The sequence below is a fragment of the Acyrthosiphon pisum genome, chromosome A2 (genome assembly GCF_005508785.2).
Source record: "Acyrthosiphon pisum isolate AL4f chromosome A2, pea_aphid_22Mar2018_4r6ur, whole genome shotgun sequence".
In the NCBI taxonomy this organism is placed as follows: Eukaryota; Metazoa; Arthropoda; class Insecta; order Hemiptera; family Aphididae; genus Acyrthosiphon; species Acyrthosiphon pisum.
Window position 1 is genome coordinate 3,215,637 of NC_042495.1, and position 21,377 is coordinate 3,237,013.

Here is a 21,377-nt window from a genome sequence, read left to right on the forward strand (position 1 = left end):
CCGCCGCGCGTGCGACTCTCTACCGCGCGAAACGGGGACTTGCCGCCGCGGTAGTAGCGCGCACACAGCAGTCCGGACCTAGTGCGTTTTGACGGTGACACGCGCGCGTAGGCTACAACAACTTCATAATAATATTATTAAGAATAATAATAATAATAATAATAATAATAATAATATAATAAAATATAATAAATACACACAAACACACACACATCATACACATACACACATACACAAACACAAACATACACTCATACAAATTCACACTCACACACACACACACACACACACACACACACACACATATACTATGTATATTGTATTGTGTACGCACGCATGAAAATTAAATTTAACCGACGAAATGTTTTCTAAATTGAATTAAAATCGAAACCCGTCTGGAATAAGAGCATCAATTACAGTGCGTGTTCTCTCGTCACGAGTGCGTTTCCTCCCGGGTCGTTTACCACTGTGCGTTTGTGAGTGCGCCCGTTCGTGTGTGTTTATGTTGTGTGTGCGGTGCACTTGGTTCGAACTCGTCCGCGTGTGAACGCGAGTGCGTGAAGCGTGCACCGCAGCTGCCGCCACCGCCTCGACGAAAGTGTACTTTCCGTCATCGCCGCAGTGGTAATAATTTTGTAAAAATATATTATAATAATAATTTATTATAATCGAATAAGACCGTGACGACGACGACGTCGATCGCCCCCAGACGCCGTCGCGGAAACCGGTGCGGTGCGGTGTGGTCCGGGCGTGTGGCCTGAGCTCCGCAGCCGCCGCCGCCACACACCACCGTCGTCGCACAATCGTCATCGGGCGCCGTAGCGATAAGTTCGGCGCGCGGTGACGGTGAAGACGTCGACGGCGACGACGACGACGACGACGACCGTAACGACGTCGTCGACGACCGCGACGACAGCAACCGCGACGACGACACCGCTGCGTTCCGTGTCTCCGGCGCTGTAGCAGCCGTGGCAACGGTCAATGGACGATAGCCGGCACACCGGCCCGACAGTAAGATGACCGCCGGACCCGATGACCTCGAACTCCTAGCAAAGGTCAGTGTTGTAGTAGCTGTCCAGTCCCGCGCTCAACCCAACCCGACCGACTCGGTCGAACTATATATATTTTCGAAGATACCTATAATATATACTTATTGGTGTTATTATAAACGCAGCAGAGGGCACAAATCGGGTTTTGGGGCAAATCTAGATATTTACCAGCAGCCATTGCGTTTACTGCAAGTATAATATTATAATCTTTACCCGCAGCTATCTACCCTCATGCATACCACCAGTTATTTTGGAGAAGTTAGCGAGTGCCTCCCATCACGCTCCCGGTGATTTGCGCCACTGGGACATTCACGAGTATATTGTGTAGCAGATTCGGTGGTCGCTGCTAATCACGGTCGATCTGCTGCGGACTCGTGTGCGAAGGGCAGCAGCTGCAAGCTTTATGGTTCAAGTTACAGTGTATGATAGGATTTTGGCCTGCCCTCGGTTATATACGAGTCGATCGTATAGTCACACACGATATACAAATAGTAAAAAGTTCGCTTCTGTCCGTGAAATCGTAATGATATTATGACGTATAAGCAGGTGTAATACGCACTAACCTAACCTAACCTATACGGTATAATATTATGTACCTATATACCTATGCAAAATAGGCGCGCGTGATGCATACACGCGCGTATTCAACCGCGTGCCGGAAAACCGTTTCATTATCACTCCGTTATCATCGTTCACCGCCACCGACGCCAAACACACCCCTTTCACCCACAACACTCGGCCCCACCCCGAGCAGAAGCGACCGTGTTATCGCGGTGTCTTTTGCCACCGCTGCCGCCGCTGCCACACCAAAATCGTATCCCGCGGCGGCGTGCAATAAGAATAACGATCTTGGCGCGGGGGGGAGTAGCGGCGGCGGCGTCCGTGTCGGGCGGACGAGCGAGAGGGGTCGACGAGTGGAAGAGCAGGACGTGTCGTTTTGCGGCAAATTCCGGCTCTACTCGGCTGTATCCTGCAGTGTCTCTCAAAACGATTATCGTGTGTTTAATTAATAGTATATTTTCCTCTGTCGACCACTCGCACGACCATCATCCCTACACAACACACACACAGACACATACAATTATCTGAAATCTACGCCCAACTAGTCATATTATTATACGACTTGTGTGTACAATAATAGTATACTGTGAGCATTAAAAAGTACAAGCGTCTAAAACAACAGGCCACCGCCGAGCCTGCATTGGTGGTTGAAACAAATTTTATCTCATTAAAAACAAAAAAAAAATGTCTAAACGAACGTTTTTATTATGGTACCTATATTATGTAATAATGCAGAGAAAATTGGCTATAACAAAATCGGATTTAACAAAATTTCGAATTTAACAACTAAATGTGCATAATATGGTGCATTACATTAATTATTGTATCATAATAATTATTTATCTATAGTTACAAAATCGGATAGAACTAAAACTATTGCTCTGTACGATTGTACGAATAAGATTCAAGGGCCCATCATCATTAATAGACTAAACTTGTGTACCTATCAATATATGATGATAATATTGCTTTCATAGTACCTATTATATCTCATTATTTCATATTATTTCGAGTCATACGGAGCTACCGAATTCCATTCAATATTCAAGCATACAATATTATATTAATCGTGTTTTTAAAAATGTTGTTTAATTTTTAGATACTCCTTATTTACCATTTCTGTATTTAATAGTTTTATAATGTGAAAAAAAGTAACATTGTATTGTAACATTGAACAATTCAAATATTAATTATTATATAGGTATCATATTATATTGAAAAATCGCTTACCTACAAGAAAAATATATTATAATCGCTTACAGCACACGAATTAATATTCCCTCAAACGAGTTTATTATAACCACCGGTGTTCACTGTATCAGCTATACTACATACTATAGCATAATAAAATACCCCCTCTCCTAAGGCAATTGCCATCCTGTATAATATACACGCTCCGTCTTGTACACGCCATTTACGCGTGTAATAAAGCGTGCACACCGCCGCTGCGCATGATATAATGCATAATAGAACACATCGCGTCTTCTTCCGGAGAGGATACCGTAACGACACGCCTTCGCAAATGGCATTAATCCCGGGACGGCCGCGTGGAGTTGACCTAAGAAAAAAAAAAAAAGATTCCCAATAATAATATAATATTATGAACTGCTGCGATTGTATACATCTACGTGCAGGCGATGGGGGTAATTATTATTATCGAGCGGCTTTGGTGACTGGCGAGGTATAGACTTGATACGAGATATGTCGTTATAGTATAATATAGGTAATATTTTACCCAACTCCCGTCGACCAGAATTTTTTCAATTTAATTTTGCCTATTCCGTAAAGTGAACGTCATAATATTCGAATAGTGTACTTGCGTGATGACGAAAAAGCGATAAAATATATTCGTTTTAAAAATGCCACCGGCGTACAGCTGCTGCTGCTGCTGCTGCTGCTTAGATCATTATATTTTTTACGATTCATAGGCGCAATTTCAGTTTTTGACTTGGAGGGGCTTTACATATTTATATGAAACAGACATGTTGGGGGGCCTGCCACCACATCCCTGTTCAAATACCTTTAAAATCTATTATTTTATGTAAAATAATAGCTACCTATAACATCATATATTTATAATGTTTTTTCTCACCCACCTTCCTACATTTGATATATTATTGTAGTACATCTACCTTTTTACTAAAATAAAAAACATATTTTTACTAACACAAATTTTAATTTTCAGGTTTTTATATATTTTTATATTATAATTGTAATCGTCGATTCAAAATTGCAAATTTATATAAAAAAAAAAATACACTATTATAAACAATATTCTAAACAAATTTAAATGTTATCAGTAATGTATTGTGATTACTGATTAGTAATTACTAATTTGTAGTACTATTATTAAACCTATAATTATGTTCTGTGGGTGAATCCGATAACTACTATGGAAAACATACGAATAATGAATCATTGTTTCAATTCTAGAAAATAATTTCTTCAAACAACGTTTACTGGATTATGTATATTAGATAACTCTAATGAAGAATTGAATACTTCAATTAAAACACACACATATTTGGTAAGGCTGAGCCTTTCCAAGTCACCCCCAAATTGCGCCTATGATACGATTATAAAATATCGAATTTTATGTAGTATTATGATACGATAGTATATAGTTAAAAGTTGTTATCCATACCATAATTTAGCATTCCCTAATATTCCCATTAGAACTTTATCGTATGAACACAACTTTATTCTCACAGACAAATATATAGCATTATCTTGTTTGAAGGTACAATCAGGTGCGTTTCTGCGTTGATATTATGACGTATAATGTGCCTATAATATAATTATGTTTTAAGTATAATATCATACTCAAATACCTAATGGTGTTTTATATTCTTGGATCATAGGATATTACACTCTAGAATATATCATGAAAACGGCTACAAATAGTTTTATGACTACGAATAAGCCATTGGGAATAATAGAAACAATGTTTATTCAAACGATCTAGAATAATATTTAAAAGAATGCAAAATGTGTTTCAAAAGAAATTCACGAGTTTTGACTTAAAAATGCATAAAGCGTACACTGTGAAATAAAACATTTCTTTTAAAATAATATTATTATTATTATTAATAACGTCTTAAACAATCAAATCAGAACAATAGGTTTTTTTTAATCTCGAGAAAAAAACCATGTGCAGGCTTGTGGTTGACGCTTGACAAACGTCGTCTCTATACATTATGTATAACGGCCGTTCCCCACCCTAAACTTGTATACGCATTAAAAAGTCAATAAGGCAATCCACGTTTTTATACCATAATATTATGGAATTCTAGTATGACTAATGAGCAATGTATATTTCTACTGTGAGGGTGTACAATGTACCTACACAGTGTACATATTGTTTTATTATTAAATAGGTAAGTAGGCCGGTGTACATAGTTTTACCATGCAATAATAATATTATAACACAATCGACAGACAATACCACCACACAAGACGTACTTTGATGAATCTACGCAGTGTTATTTTCGACCCGTTTGTAATAATTAATAATTACCTATAAATTATTATCAATAATAACGAAAAACATGATAATTCTCTATAAAAGTTCAAAAGTCTATAATGTTACATTATAAAATAGGTTCCTAAAGTTTAAAGTCTATAACACTGCAGGTACCTGTTTTATAATGTATACTCGTACTCGCGGTATACCGAGTTTGCTCAACGGCGTTTGTGTTATAATATATTATTATATTACACGCAGTAAGTTTTGGTTTGGACAACAAAAAGTTTTTCCACAGCAGTACCTATATATAGTTAAACAACGTCTGAACAACGTGTACCTATATATGCTGATGTAATGTGGGACACCAGATTTTGCAGTTTCCCCCGTGAATCGAATCGTGAAAGAAAAAACCCGCCATTCTTATGACGCGTTTATCAATCGTATCGTCGTGATAATATCATCATAACATTAAACGGCGCTAGAACTGCACCTTTGCAGAAACTTGTTCGCACGCGTACAACTATTAGTTATTTGATCATACGAGTAACGCTCATATTATTATTATGCAATGTTATATCATCGAGGCGCATGATTGTAACGGATTACGACACCGTGCCACGACACATACGACTATAATTATTATATTATTGCAGTCTTCCGATTTTGAAGCTCGGATTTTCTTTTCGAGATTTCTCGTTGTGAAATGTCCATATAATGTTTTTAACAAGTGTCGTGAAAAATCTTCCGTGCAATATCGTTTAATGCATGTAGGCACGTTGTAGGCAGGTTGTATAATATAATAATACTATTATAGTTGTTGACGCCGTTGCGTTTTACGGTAAAAACGATGGCGGTGGCTTGTTTTATTAGGGCGAGCGCGGCGACCTCATCGACAAACGGCCTTGACCGTTTTGAGGTTGTCAAACAACAGCGGCGGAGACGACGACGCCAGCTTTGACGGCGGCGGAGGGGTATTTCCGTGAAGGGGTAAACTAAACGCACGAGCCCAATGATACTATAATTGTAATTAAAATTGGTCCAAAAATAAAATATTTATAAATATATCATCCGTTGTCGTATTAATGGGAGGATTACGCCGGTACTATAATATAATAAAATATAATAATAAATGTTCGGAACGTTCATTAGAAAAATGAATTCGTTCACGTTCAAATTCATATTTTTTCTCAAATGAACACGTCACGATCACGTTATTTGAAAATATGAATGCGTTAATTTCGTGTTTCATTTAATTTATTTTATTTTTATGTATCATTTAAATACGAATACGAAATCGTTGAAATCATAATATTATTGTCGTTTTATGTTAAGGCGTGCCCATTTTCATGAATTTTATTTTTATAATTCGTAATATAATATTATATATCATAATAGTATTATCAAACAATATTTTATTAAATAATAAATACATTTGAACGTCTTAAATATCGTTAAAATTCATTAAATATATAAACGTCGTTCACGTTCTATTTGAAAAAAACAGTGACGTTCACGTATCGTTCACTAAATGTGAACGTGAACGCATAAACGAGTGTTAATGAACGACGTTCTTTCCAAACACTGATAATAATATAATAATATAATAATAATAATAATAATATAAAATAACGACAATTCTTGTCCAATACCTATAACAGTTTAATTAATAGACGTAATATTATGTCAAATATAGAAAACAAAAGTTAGAATTTCGATTAATTTGAGCAGATCGCATTTTTCGTCTCGAGACGTTAGTCTTTACCACGTCGCGTCGTACTACTATTAATCGTATATTCGTATTATTACTTTTAATAATCATTTGTCCAGTCTTGTTATAACCATAAACTGTATTATTAAATATTTATTATTTCTACCAATACGAACTAGTAGGTACTATTTTAATTTAAAATGAACTAGGGGTGAAGGACTTTAAATATAATTATAATTTATCGGTTTTGATTCAATTGTATAAACATAAGAATTTAATTCCAACAGTTGTTAATCATGTTCATAGCACTGGATACAAAAAAAAAATAATAATATAAATTTACCACACGTTAATAAAGTATTTGGTAAAAATAGTGTTTTACACATAGGATTAAGTTTATGTCGTTCTTTGAATATTAATATTGATCACTTCAAAAGTTTCAAGTTGCTTAAATTGTATGTGAAGCACCTTCATCTATCTAATTTTTAAATTTAAGTTCATTTTTATACAAAATGTGTTGATTATTGTAAATTAGAATTAGATATTTCTATTAATATTATTGCATAATGAAAGTTGAAAAAAATGTATTTATTTATTCTTTTTATTTAAATTTGACTTCTCTTATGTATTCATAAAATTGATAAGAATGGCTCCCCCAGCACAAGCTTAGCTTTTAGGGGGCGCTGCAATATTATACACTTGTAAAGTATAACACAAAATGTATTTTATATTATTGTTGCAAATATATTATTATTATTATTATACTATATCATATTCAAAATTCATATATAATAATAAAATAATCAATAAGAAAAATAAATGTACTTATAGAGATCACAATACTAATTTGATATTATTAAAAACTAAAAACTCGAAGTATATCAATATAAAAAAAAATTACCCCAGTGTGGTCGTCCTTGTCTCTAGCATACATATTATATTATTTGAACTTTGACTTCTATCGTCATATTTTCCACAGGGTAATTTTGGGTGTTTGAGATTCCACGAATACTTTATAAATTTCCATTTAGATTTAAACCATACTAGATTATGCACAACTAGAGTATAATATTCTAAGCAACGGTAAAGCACGAGAAACTTACTGTGAATAATATTATACATAGGTGACCGAAGTGCGCCTTGTCTTATGACACAAACACCCTTAGACTGTAGTCCATCGTACCGCCAAGCCTGAGTGATGGTGATTGCAAAAATATGTACGCAAGGCTCGTTCCATTGGAATGTCGCACGCCGCACGACACAAACACAAAACTTTACGAATTTACGCGATCGCGAATACCGAGAATTGCGAGGCGACGCGAAAACGATTTGCTGAAGAACCAGACGCGGCGGACGCAGAGATGACTTACTGTCGACAACCGCCGCTTTCCTTTCAGGCTGACCAACAGAAAATATCGCAGTCACTACTGCAGCTGAAGCTCGAGCCGGGTTCACAGCTGCAGCTACGTCGGATTCCGTGTCGCGTTCCTTGTATTGCGCGATATGATTGGCCGTTGTGATCTCTGTATCATTCACCAACCAATCGTGATGTACCTATCGTAAGATTTCCAAAGTCGGGCTGAGCTCAACTTTTGTACGCGACACGGAAGTAAACTGCGTAGTTGGGAACCCAGGGGGGCCCATGCGTCACGCGTTAACACCACGACCACGGTATAAGAACTGCCGTCTCGAACATGGTATAAATTAGACCGCGGCCAGTGTATACGGGGTACTTGCGAGCGGCAGGTAATCTAGATATTTTCCGCCGTCACTCGGCTTAGTATTCTTGTCTATGCTCGGCAGTCAGTCGCAATTCCAGGGAAATGCGTGAATGGCGCCGAACGTATTTTTCTCCGCGTCTGTTCGATTCTCGATCAAATCATTTTCATGTCGTCACCAGTGAGTGCGTAGTAATGATGGTGTGAAGTGCGAGAATTTTAGTTTAGTCGTAAAACGGATACTTGCAATACAGTCGTACGTATTTTGTATAATATTATGTTTGTGAACCTCATCGTTTCCGGTCCGACGAAACGCATCATCCGTTTTCTGAACATTAAGACCCGAGGACTACGCGTCAAGGTAATTCGCACATAATATTATCACTTATTTTGTACGCAGTTTCCTTGCATGGATGGACAGTAATTATAGGTATCCATACAATTCAACGACCCTTGTTGGTTTTATTTATATTTTAGAATTTTTTTTTTCTTAACAAAAACAGTCCGCGGCACCTATAAGACTATTAACAAACAGACTATTTTACGTAACAATGCTGTACATAATGTATATGTTAAGACACATAGATTAGATTAGATAAGATTAAATTACAGAAAAGTCATAGACCTTTTACTCATAGACCGGCCCTCTTCACGTTTCCGCCGTGTTATGATAGGTGGCGCTTTTCGGTTACTGAGTTACTCTGATACGGTAAAAAAATAATCGATATAATATTATAATATTATATTATCTCGTAGTGTTTTTGAGTGTTTTCGCACGTTTTTATAATACTGTTATCCAGTTAAGTTATTTTTTAATACACCGAATGCAAGATTTTATGGTAGCACTGATCCATAAATGGGCTGCATCACTGTGCTATGTTGGCATGCGACTATCAATGTATCTAGTATAGGATGGGCCGGTCTATGAGAAAAGTAAATAAAGGTTAAGTTACATAAGATAAGAGATAGAAAAAATTAAAATAAGGAAATAACTAGGTGTATATACACTAAGTGTAGTATGGTGTTTTGTGATGCTCGTTACACTAGATTGATCAGATGTGTCACCGAAAGAAATTGACAGCGTTTGATAATGTTGAATAGTTCGGGGCTAAGAGTTTCCAGAAGGTGGTCAGATTTATAGTTCTTCTTTCTTTATATATATTATAATAGTGGGTAGGGCGAGTGTGTCCATTTTAGAATTTGTTTTTTTTATAATGTGTGTGTATTGTATTTACATTATTATAATAATATATCCAAGTTAAGTGTTAGTAAAATAGTCATACTAATGTTGGTTGATTTTTAGTGGGTATAGCCGTATACTAAGTACCTATGTCATATAAAATAGAATATAATAAACGCATAATTTTAGCATGAAAAGGCCTCTTCAGAGATAACCCTATATCGAGCCCTATATTATATCTATAAAAAAGTATTGTTATTGAAACCTTGATACAGATCGTTAGAGTATTAACATAGCTGCAGATACATCTACGATAGGCCCCTAAAAAAAATCACAAAAAATTTAATATTCCAATATACATAAGTCCAATGTACATGTACCAAGCATTACTGTACCGGCTGGTAATATTGGTTTCATATCATATACCATATATCAATTTTATCAGTTAAGTCCGGGGTTAAGTCAGTTAATTACTGTTGTTGAACCTTATATACGTGCAGACTTAGGTAAAATACTTTTTTTCAGTACCTAGATTTAGATTTCAATACTAAAAATATTATTTTTTCAATTCTATGTTTATAAATGAACATTATTACTATCTCGATAGTATACACCTATACATTTGGTTATCTATTAGTTATAAATTATATTCAAATAAATATAATTAATAAGTAATAATTAGTAATATATAAGAGTTTACCTATATAAGAAATAAAGTATTCAGAATACTTGTAAAAAGTATTTAAAAAGTACTTATAATACATGATGCCGTTCCAGGTATACCTAAATAGTATAATATTAAGATATATTGTGCTAATGTTATGAAAAACGAAAAACCACTCGAGAGTGAGCACCGTCCACACCAAAACCCTTATATTGTAGTCATGATTATTATTGTGGCGTACCAACTTTACACCGCTAGCCAATTATCAGATCGCCCCCTAGTGCTATTTTATTTCCCACTACCTCGTTATATATATATCAATTTTTGACAGTTAAATTAATTTTGTTCATTTTGTATCTTCAAATAGGAAAAACAAATTCAATAAAGAAAAACAAACAAACAGTTAGATAATTAAATAATATAAATCAATTCTATATTAAATATTTGTACAGTATAAATTGATATCAGATATCTAATCATTAGAAAATAATCTCGGGCCTTAATAATTATTATAATAATATTATTATATTGTATTAGTATTTATAATTTATAAACGAAATTACGTCCATAATATATTATAATAGTGCGTTGCCACTCTCCCGTTCTAGCCTACCACAAATACGTCCCTAATTATACAGATTGCTTTTACTCCATTAAAACTATTAATTGTATGCACTTCAATGTCAATTCTATAATTTTATTAGTATAGAATTATAAATCCGTTAATATTTCAACTAACTTTCACAGACATTATATAATTTATTTAAATGACGCACTTTGGAACATATCGATCACATAAACAGTTTAATTAAACAACTAAAATATTATTATTTTAATAAAATATTATAATAATGTACATCTAAACTTTTTTTTTATGGTATTTTTTAGAATAATTTGAATGTCTATTTAAAACATATTTAATAACAATTTGAACTATCGAAACTTGAAAATGATCCGTTAATATTTATTCAAAATTAACTTAGTTAAGTTATAATAATATAAAATAGGTATTATATTAATTTAAATGTATTAGCTAAATATTTATAAATTGTACACCAAGGTATGAAATATGAATCATAATTTATATGATGGTGGTGTGGCTAAGGTTTAAGCATGATATGCAATGTGTATTTTGAATTAAATTTAAAAATTATTATTTTCATCAGGACATATTTTAATCCCTTATGCAAATTATAATTTGATAGATAATAGGAATCATACATTTTCTAAGTGTCAAGTACAATATTTTCGTCAAATTAAAAATATTACCTTTTAGATTAAATGTCATATGAAACTTTTAGATCAATTATTTAAGTGACTAACATTAAGTGTTTAAAAAAAAGTTTATTCACAAATATAACAAATTATATTTCGACACTTTGGAGTATAAAAATATCTACTCGAAAAACTCTTTAACAACACCTTAAAATACTTTTAAACATTATCGTTGTATACGTGGATAAACATTTGATCAGTTGATTTGAAGTGTCGTATTCTAAAAAGTAGTTTCAACTCAAATTTATAGTGGATTAGAATTTTAAATTTTTTCTTTATTATGTTACTATAAAAATTGTTCCGCTATTTTTATTTTCTTTTTTTAGACATTTCCAAAGAGTCTTAGGAACTTTAAATTTTATTTTCAACTTTTTCTCAAAACTTTTTTTCTTCGTGAAACTTGTGTACTCTTTTCTCACTATGAAAGGCACACTTTTTTGTCCTAACAATAAAAACTTAAAGTGATTGTATGAAAACGTCCTATGTTTTTCCAATAGGTATAAACGCCATTACAAAAATTAAAGTCTTATATGTGAATACCTAGACTAATGTTTTATATTAAGTTTACATGTTACCAAAACATAAAAACTCTATAGATGAAATTGTAGTATACTAAGTAGATAATAAGTTACGTAACTTATTATCTTAAAAAATATGTAAAAATTAATATTAATATAAATTATATCGTTATTTTAAAAAGATAATCTCAAAAATAAATGTGATTCATACTTATTTAGATTAACGTTTATGTCTTAAAAACTTATTCGGAGTATAAACTTAAATTTATAATACCTATATGAACTTTAGTTTAGTTATTTATAAAAAAAAAAAACAGGGCAGATTCGCTTCATTCATCTTGAAACTGGATGTGAATATAATATCTAATTTAAAAGTACATACCAAAAAATCGTTGGGTTAAAAAAATATTATGAACAAATCTCGATTAAATCAAGGCTTGCTAACATTTATAAATAGATTCTATACAACGATAATGTTTAAAAGTATTTTAAGGTGTTGTCAAAGAGTTTTTCGAGTAGATATTTTTATACTCCAAAGTGTCGAAATATAATTTGTTATATTTGTGAATAAACTTTTTTTTAAACACTTAATGTTAGTCACTTAAATAATTGATCTAAAAGTTTCATATGACATTTAATCTAAAAGGTAATATTTTTAATTTGACGAAAATATTGTACTTGACACTTAGAAAATGTATGATTCCTATTATCTATCAAATTATAATTTGCATAAGGGATTAAAATATGTCCTGATGAAAATAATAATTTTTAAATTTAATTCAAAATACACAATGCATACCATGCTTAAACCTTAGCCACACCACCATCATATAAATTATGATTCATATTTCATACCTTGGTGTACAATTTATAAATATTTAGCTAATACATTTAAATTAATATAATACCTATTTTTGATAACATTTCTTTAAAACAATAGTCGAATAGACGAGCTGTAAATAAAACCAAAAATTACCTTGTTGAAGTAACATCCAGACTCGATTTCCGATATTTCAAGGTGCTATATGAAACTTTTTAAGTACCTACTTGTATTATTTATAAGAGTATTCACAGAAAAATAAAAATAAGAACAAGAAAAATTGTAGTTATAAGACATACCTACGTAATATTATGTCATTTTATTCAATTTTTAGTTTAATATTTAATTATCTGCCGGTTATATTTGAAATTTGAAAATGATCTCCCCTACACATAAGAATAAACATAATACTAAAATACAAAATAATTATGCTTATTTATAAAATGTGAGACTTTATAAATATATATTATAGTGGTATTTTCTATAGCTACTGGTATAAAAGTATAATAACACGATATTAACAATCACTATAATTGGATACCAATAAACGGACTGTAAACATTTAATAATTTACTATGGGATATTCCACTTAATTTTTAGAATTTTTGTGAAACGCAGCTTAAGTATTTATATTTTTTATTTTTTTTCACTAATTTACATGATAATATTGCTTAATTTAATGACCATTATATATTACGATGTTTGGTATTAAATATACTTTAAATTTAATTTACGTGGGTATCTAAACAATAGTTTTATATTCTAATATAAGTGAGGCAAGGCTTTTATTATTTGTATATTGGACGTGTCTTATTCGTGGTTTAAAAAAACTATCTTTTATTAATGAAAAATCAAATACAATTATATTCTGCAAACTTTATAAAAAATTAACTAAGGATATTAAAATATTAATGAAAATACTTTTTTATGGTTTATTTAAAATTATGTGGGTATTTTAAATAATAATTGTTATGTTAATATTTATATGTCATAATTTATTACACAAAAATAAATGGTATATAATTACTACTTTATACAATTACATATTACCTCATTAGAAGTCTAGTAGGTAGTATAATAGTTTATATTTTGGTAATTGTTTTGTAGCTTCGGACTTCCGTTATCCCTGGCCTATATTCAATCGGTATAGATTTTCAAAATCATTTTTTGATAAAAAAATTCTTCGGCGTTTATCTTATAATCTTTTTTGTTTAATTTGATTGCCAATATTATGAACTTGACTTCATGAATTATTTAAGTAAAATATCATGATTGGTTGGAATGAAAAATGAGTAGGCCGTTATCAATTTTTTCCATCGCTTAGTATATTATCATAATGCTGCATTATTATTTCAAAACATATTGTATTGCATGTCTTTGAATATTATATTAAAATAATGAATTTATTACTATTTTAAATGATAAATACATAAAATAAAAACGAATAAGCAAAATCAGTATTATATAACTGCTTATATTCGTTCACAATTATTATTGTTCTATTATTTCCTCTTAAAACAAGCTTTTTAAATTTAAAAAAAACTACATAAGACATAGATAGATAGTCAACATTTCAATAAAAAAATGTTATTTTTTAAATTAACCCCATGCAAATATATAGTACCCCGTGAGGTATACCTGATTAGCCGTTGATTGGGACTCGCCGCCTGGAAAAAACCCTGTTTTTTCTCATTTTAACTATAAACTAAAAAAAATATTAACATTTATGAGATTAATGAAAATAAAATGTTGAAAAGTCAAAATTTTCACAAAAATAAACTGTATAAAATGACTAAGTATCTTCAATTGTTTCAAAAATAAATAATGAAAAAAATAAACTTTTTTAGCTACTATACCAAACAATGTAATTAAATTAAAAAATAAAATATGCGTAGTTCTTGTCTCTGTGAATCTAATAAAAAAAAAACAGATTTATGATATATAAATTATATCAGTAGATATCGCAATATGTAAATCCTCGCGAGACATCCTGTATAATATGTATAATGTTTTATTTTAACCCAAATTGTTATATAATGAAATGCTCATGATTACGTCATAAGTGTACACTTGAAATTAAAAAATTAAATAATGATACTAATTTCAGAATATAGTGAATCTACGGTATACGGTAATCGACTATTAGTCAGTATTATTTAAGGGATAACAATATTACAACATGAACACATTGTTGATCAAGATTATTTTGTGATGATAAATAGGAGTATATTATTATCCTTGATTTACCTATCCAAAAACAATGACAGTCTCACAAAGTAAGATAATGTTTTTCATTAATTGTAAAATACACAGAAAATATGTGAATCAGTAGAGATCCAATAAATGCGTATTTTTATCTAAAAAAAAAAAAAAAAATGTTGGTACTTATAGCTCAATTTTAATGTAATAAGATACAACTCTATTGACTATTATTATTGTGTAGTGAAACCTATACTCGGTCGTGTTTTTCAGAGATTAGAGCACTATGCTCGTGTATAGGTAGGTTACTCTATATTTATCAGACACCTGAATATCAATGAATGACAATGTTTTACTAAATTCCCTGTTGTATTTTAACATCATCATCCCTTCCCACTATTCCTACCACCACCGTTACCAATACCTGAAATGTAATAAATTATTATACGTGGACGCAAAATATTATGTAGCTTATGTCCGCTCAGCAGATTGCATTATTAAAAAAAAATATACAATTATTATTTACATCATTCGTTTTACCTAACAATCAAAAATATAATCCACTTTCCTGTCCAAAAAAAAAAAAATTAAAAAAATATCCTCACTCGTCACTGTAAACAGATTATACCGCTACAGATGGAACAGTAAATCCGCTGAAAACTCCACTTGGTAGAATTTTTGAATACAGACTATAATAGTTAATTATTATATTTGTATTTTAAATCGCATATCCAGCTTATGTAGTCCGATTTTCGTATCATCGTTCAAAATAGATTGATTTCTATATTATAAAACATGTAGCAAGATCGGGTTCGGGATAGCCAACCCACTCGAAAAAATCAAAACCAATTTTTACCCATTTATATCCGCAATCTAAATAAAATAAATAATATAAAAAATATTTATAATTCATTCAATAAAGTGTAGGTATGTCATAAAAGAAATAGAGACTATTAATTTAAATGTTAGCATGTATAATTTTTTTATATTTTTCTTTAAGTCTCAGATGAATAACGCATATAATTGTCTAGCTTGTTTATAGTCACTTACCAAACATTAGTATTATAATATACAGAAAAATAACTAAATGTTATCAAACCGTTTCTACAGTTTTACTACTATAATGATAAATTATCATACAATAATATTCGATATCGTAAATTTTTTTTCCTTTAAATTATGAATTGGTTGAATTTATTGGTCACCTGCAGTTACCATTAGGTATTACGTATTCTTGTGCAACGAATAATATATACCTAATAAAAGTCTCGATACTAAGCTTGATTCTGGGAAAGATTTCATTCCACGCCATACACACATCATGTGACACATGATCAGAGTGTACAAATGGGAAATTAGAATAATAATTATAAACGACGGTGGAATAGCTGTGCAATAATCGCAAAGACACGTTTTGAGTAAAATAGCGAAGAATGATATTATTATAAGGACTAAGAAAGGGCTAGTGGTTGGGACGAAAAAGCGAAATCTTGAAAATATTTATTGTATATATCTACAGAATAAGTCTATTAGGTAGGTATATCTGCTACACGCATGTATACAATTTGTGATAAATTATTAAAAAATTGAAACTACTGTTAATTTATGTACCTGTATAGGTACCGAAACATCAGTTATTGCATAATATTGTGTTCCTATAAAAACATTTTGCTGGCATGCTAGCCTATTCAAAATCAGTAGTCCACTGGAAAATCTCTAGCGTATCATAAGGACACGTGGGTACGTACCCTAGTAATTAAATATTATAACATATAAGCTAGTCGATCCCAACACAGATCGTCAACAACTATCAGTACATGAACATTGTGAAATCATATAATATAATATACATCATATACAATAAAAAATATGTTTTCACACATGATCAGAGTGTTTAAGACGTAGGAAATTACAATGATAATTTTATTTTACTTTATATACGACGACGGAACCTCTGTGCAATAATCGCGAAAATGTGAGGTCCTGGGGAGTAGGTTGAAGAATGATATTATTATAAGGACCGAGGAGGGGTTGGTAATGACGGCGGCAATGATACAGTATAAACTCCACCGCGCATTATTGCACACAAAAATACACACAATATGTATAATAATATTATATATGATATCAAAGCTGATATGATATATACATAATAATTGGTCAGAGGAACGTATATAATATAACATATATATTGCGGCGACCGATCGCATCGCCATGGAAACGCGGTGGTAGTGGCGGTGGCTCATAAGATATATATATATATATATATATATGCGTGCGGGAAAACCGCGTTTGCGTGAGCTCGTGAGGGTACGGTTACGGTCGGCGAGCGGCGAGCGGCGACCGAGCCCCGTGTGTCGCAATGCAACACTATAATAACGGAGAGGGGGGGTTACCCTCGATGGGGTTGTTTTCGGGACCGGGAGGAGGTGAACGAGACGCCGCCGCCGTTATGCGCGTATATATGTATATAATATATTATGTGTGTGTTATATTATTATTATGTGTATGCGATGATACGGCCGGGCGAGTCGTGAGCGTCGCGAACAATACAGCGTGTCGCGGTGGCGGTAGACGGTTGACGTCGACGCCGCCCGGGCGTTCCCCGCGTCCCGCTCGCTATTCCACAACAAAGCCACCGACGAACGAAAATCCATAGGCTCTGTGTGTCGCGCGCCCGACGACGACCACCGACCGGTCGTTCGCGCCGGCGACAGTGGATGACCAGACCGTGGCCGTGGTCACATACCCAGCGGTAGATGTCTACAACTTGTGCTACCTCCGCATGGTTACCTCCCGAGGGTTAAATTTTATAATATTATTATTGATCTAAAGACATATATTTAATACGATTTTTTTTTAAATTTTAAAACATTTTTGGTGGTGTCAGCAGAGTTGCAAACCTCTAGGACCATTCCGATCAGTTGCTCACGGTGCCTTAAAATCTGATACTATCTTTCACGTCTTTCTCCACTACATCTTCCCACCTCATTATCGCTGTCTTCCAATGGGTATTTTACTCAGTACTGTACCTAGTAATATAGGGTTTTGTTTACTGACCATGACCATGCCTGTTGTACCCTCTTGTTTTTGATTGCTTCTACGACGGTAGGTTTTTGATAGTGTCTCTAATTATTCCTCATTCTTAATAAATCTTCCAATCATGAGTTACAGTGGCTCCACAGCTTCAAAAATCCTTTTCAGGATTTGCTTTTCGAAAACAAGGAGTCTCCTTCCGTCGATTTCTGGATTGCCCAAGTCTCTGCTCCATACGTAACAATATTGGTATTATATAGTGTATTATTGTGTCTTTAAATCTCTTGACAAGGATCTAGTTCCTAAGAGCTTCGTTAGTCCTGAGAAACATATGTTTCCAGCTATTGTATTCTCGCTTCTATTTTGTATACTATATATTATAACATTGATTTACGATGAAAATACATTCGTTTGGAGATGTTCTTTTTAAATATTTCGTGGGTTGCAGGAGGGAAGCTAATTGACCAATCCGATAGTTGTTCCGGTACCTAATGACTTTCTTTTCCCTTGCCGACTTCTAATATATCCTGCACAACCCTACACGATTTATACGCGTAGTGAACTTTTATGACGTCAATCCTCCGGCACTACCGCGGTTCAATTCATTTCACTCGAGGGAATATCAAGTTGAGATCATCTCATGTCTGGGTATATAATATTATTAAATTTAGGTACTTGTTCAGTTTTTTTTTGAACTTGAGAAATCTCATCCTTAAAACAAACGTGTAGTAGGGAATTTACACCCCGCAAGATTACAATAATAGTGAGCTAGTGCTAGGGATGATAAAGCAGAATCGTGAAAATGTTATAATACATTATTCTATACTTAAATCGTATTAGTCTATTTTATTTATCTGCCTCACGAGTCATGTTTATGTGAAATTTATAATTATTAAAAATTAAAACCACTGTATATGTAGTACTTATACATACCGAGACATCAGTTATTTCATCTTAAAAACATTTTGCCAGCGTGCCAACCTATAGAAAATTAGTAACCCACTAAAAAATCACTAGCGTAATATACCTACCTACCCTATATTAATTATATATTATACCATATTAGAAAGTCGACAAATAGTTAACTTAAATTTATTATGTACGTTTACATATGGTGAGACGCGTTACAATAGTAAAATAAAACATATTTTTGGTGAGAAAACTTTAAAAATCCAATATGTGTTCCACATGATTGGAAAAATTAATTTACTTTTATTGCACCCGTGCCATCAAAAACTTTTGACAAACAATTGACGATAAAGCGAACACAAAAGTTATTCTTCGGGAATAGTATATGTACACAAACAACTTGACTTTACTTCAAACCTTGGTTTAAATTGACTTCGGATGTTACGGAAATTACGTTGGAATTACCTAATTATAAAGACAGTGGCAAGATAATAAACTTTTAAATATTTGGTTTACGTCGTTTATCGTTTTATTTATTTATTTTTATTTGTACAAACTTGAATACACCTAAAAATTAGAATCTTGTACTTAGTATAATGTCATTAGATTTCAAGAAAACTTATAGCAGTGAAAACAATGTTTCTTTATCGCACATGTATTCATATATTAAAAAAATATAATATTTTTTTTTTATAACGTAACATATGTTATTTATATACAATAAATTGGAATTATATAATAATTTAGTATACATCGCCTAGCTCACAGAGCTCTGTACTAATATTATATAATTTTAATTATTCTGATTTCTGGGTACCTTCCTATGTTTGACATTTGATTGACATTGTATTATGTGCAGAATTCTTTTTTAGAGTAAATTGAATTGTATTACAAACATTTAATTAATGATATGTTGATTTGAATCTATAAATATGTGTATAATTTATTACACAATACAGAATTATATAATATTTGTATCATGATATGATTGTTGAATATTGTCTTAATTTTAATTTATTTTGAATAATACAACTATAATATTATTATTAATTAAATAACAATTTGTTCAAACTGTTGTAAACGGCTTTTAAGAGGTTAATCAAAATTGTATTTATTTATCTAAGTGGGATAAAGAATGATCTACAATAAATATTTATTTTTAATTGTAATTGATTATTAATTTAATCACGAGAATTCTATATAAGTTGTACCTATATAATAGTATACATTATTAAGCACTCAGAAGATTTGAATAAAATTGCTTGTCCCATACATATTGCATATTTTAATAAAAAAAAAAAAACAAATATTCATTATTAAAAAACTACTAAAAAGAACTATTAAAAAGTATTAAAATTATATAATAGTGATAGGTACATTACTGTATTATCTAATATCTTACATCTAAAATAATCAATAGCATCATAGTTTAGCTTTTAAATTGATTAAAAATCAATGTATAGGAAAGATCTTTAACTCTTAAACTTTTGTGTATACTTTTTAGATTCTGAGCGGAGCAATAAATGTATTGGTTTTACAATGATGTGTGTTTTGAGTGCATTACTTGGAGCAGAAAAACGCTTTTGTTTTAAATTTTAATGGTGAATTTTGGTAGAAAATTGGAGCTACTTGGTTCATTGGTTGTTTAAAAGGTTAAAACAATGAACATAATACAATTTTCAAAATATTTTTGATCTTGCACTATTTAATACTTCTTCTTCTGAGTGGTACAGTGCAGTGGGGCCTTTGGCTTCCAAAACGGTTTTTCTCCTCTCTTCCCGCTATCTAGTTATATGTACCCAGTGCGATGTACACTCGAAACCAGCAGTAGTGATAGTTTTCTGTTTCCTATTTTTTTTTTTTTAATTCTACTTTTACACCAACCCTGTTGAAACTTAAATAACATTAATAACAATTTAATTTATTATTATGCAGGGAAGTATTAAATTAATATTATGTAAATAGAGTATTGTACACACTTATGTACAATTATTGCCTAGCTATTGCGCCGTGACATATTAAGTGTCATAGTATTAAACATTCTCTAATTGACATTTTAATATTTTATATCCATTAATCCAAGGTGAATTTTAAATAAGTATAAGATATTTAATTTAAATTTCGTGTAAACCATATAATATATCCGTTTCAACGATTGTTAAAAAAAATTAAAAGTGGATCAATGCAAAGATTTGGTGATATATTATATTAAACAATAGTTATATACAAACATATTATCGTGTTTTATAATTAGAATTTATAACGCGAAACCCT

The 21,377-nt window shown here is 31.8% G+C and overlaps 1 protein-coding gene across 16 annotated transcripts in view; it reads left to right on the forward strand.

Annotated features, from left to right (window-relative positions):
* The window catches only part of LOC100164406 (voltage-dependent calcium channel type A subunit alpha-1), a 276,813-nt gene that overhangs the window by 176,446 nt on the left and 78,990 nt on the right, over positions 1–21,377 (forward strand). Inside the window, exon 1 of one of the 16 annotated variants that reach the window (XM_016805086.2) lies at positions 254–1,055. The exons of the other annotated variants lie outside the window; for them this stretch is intronic. The gene's annotated coding sequence lies outside the window, so the exon portion shown is untranslated. Of the gene's footprint in view, positions 1–253; positions 1,056–21,377 lie in introns of those variants that run through there. 16 annotated transcript variants of the gene reach the window in all.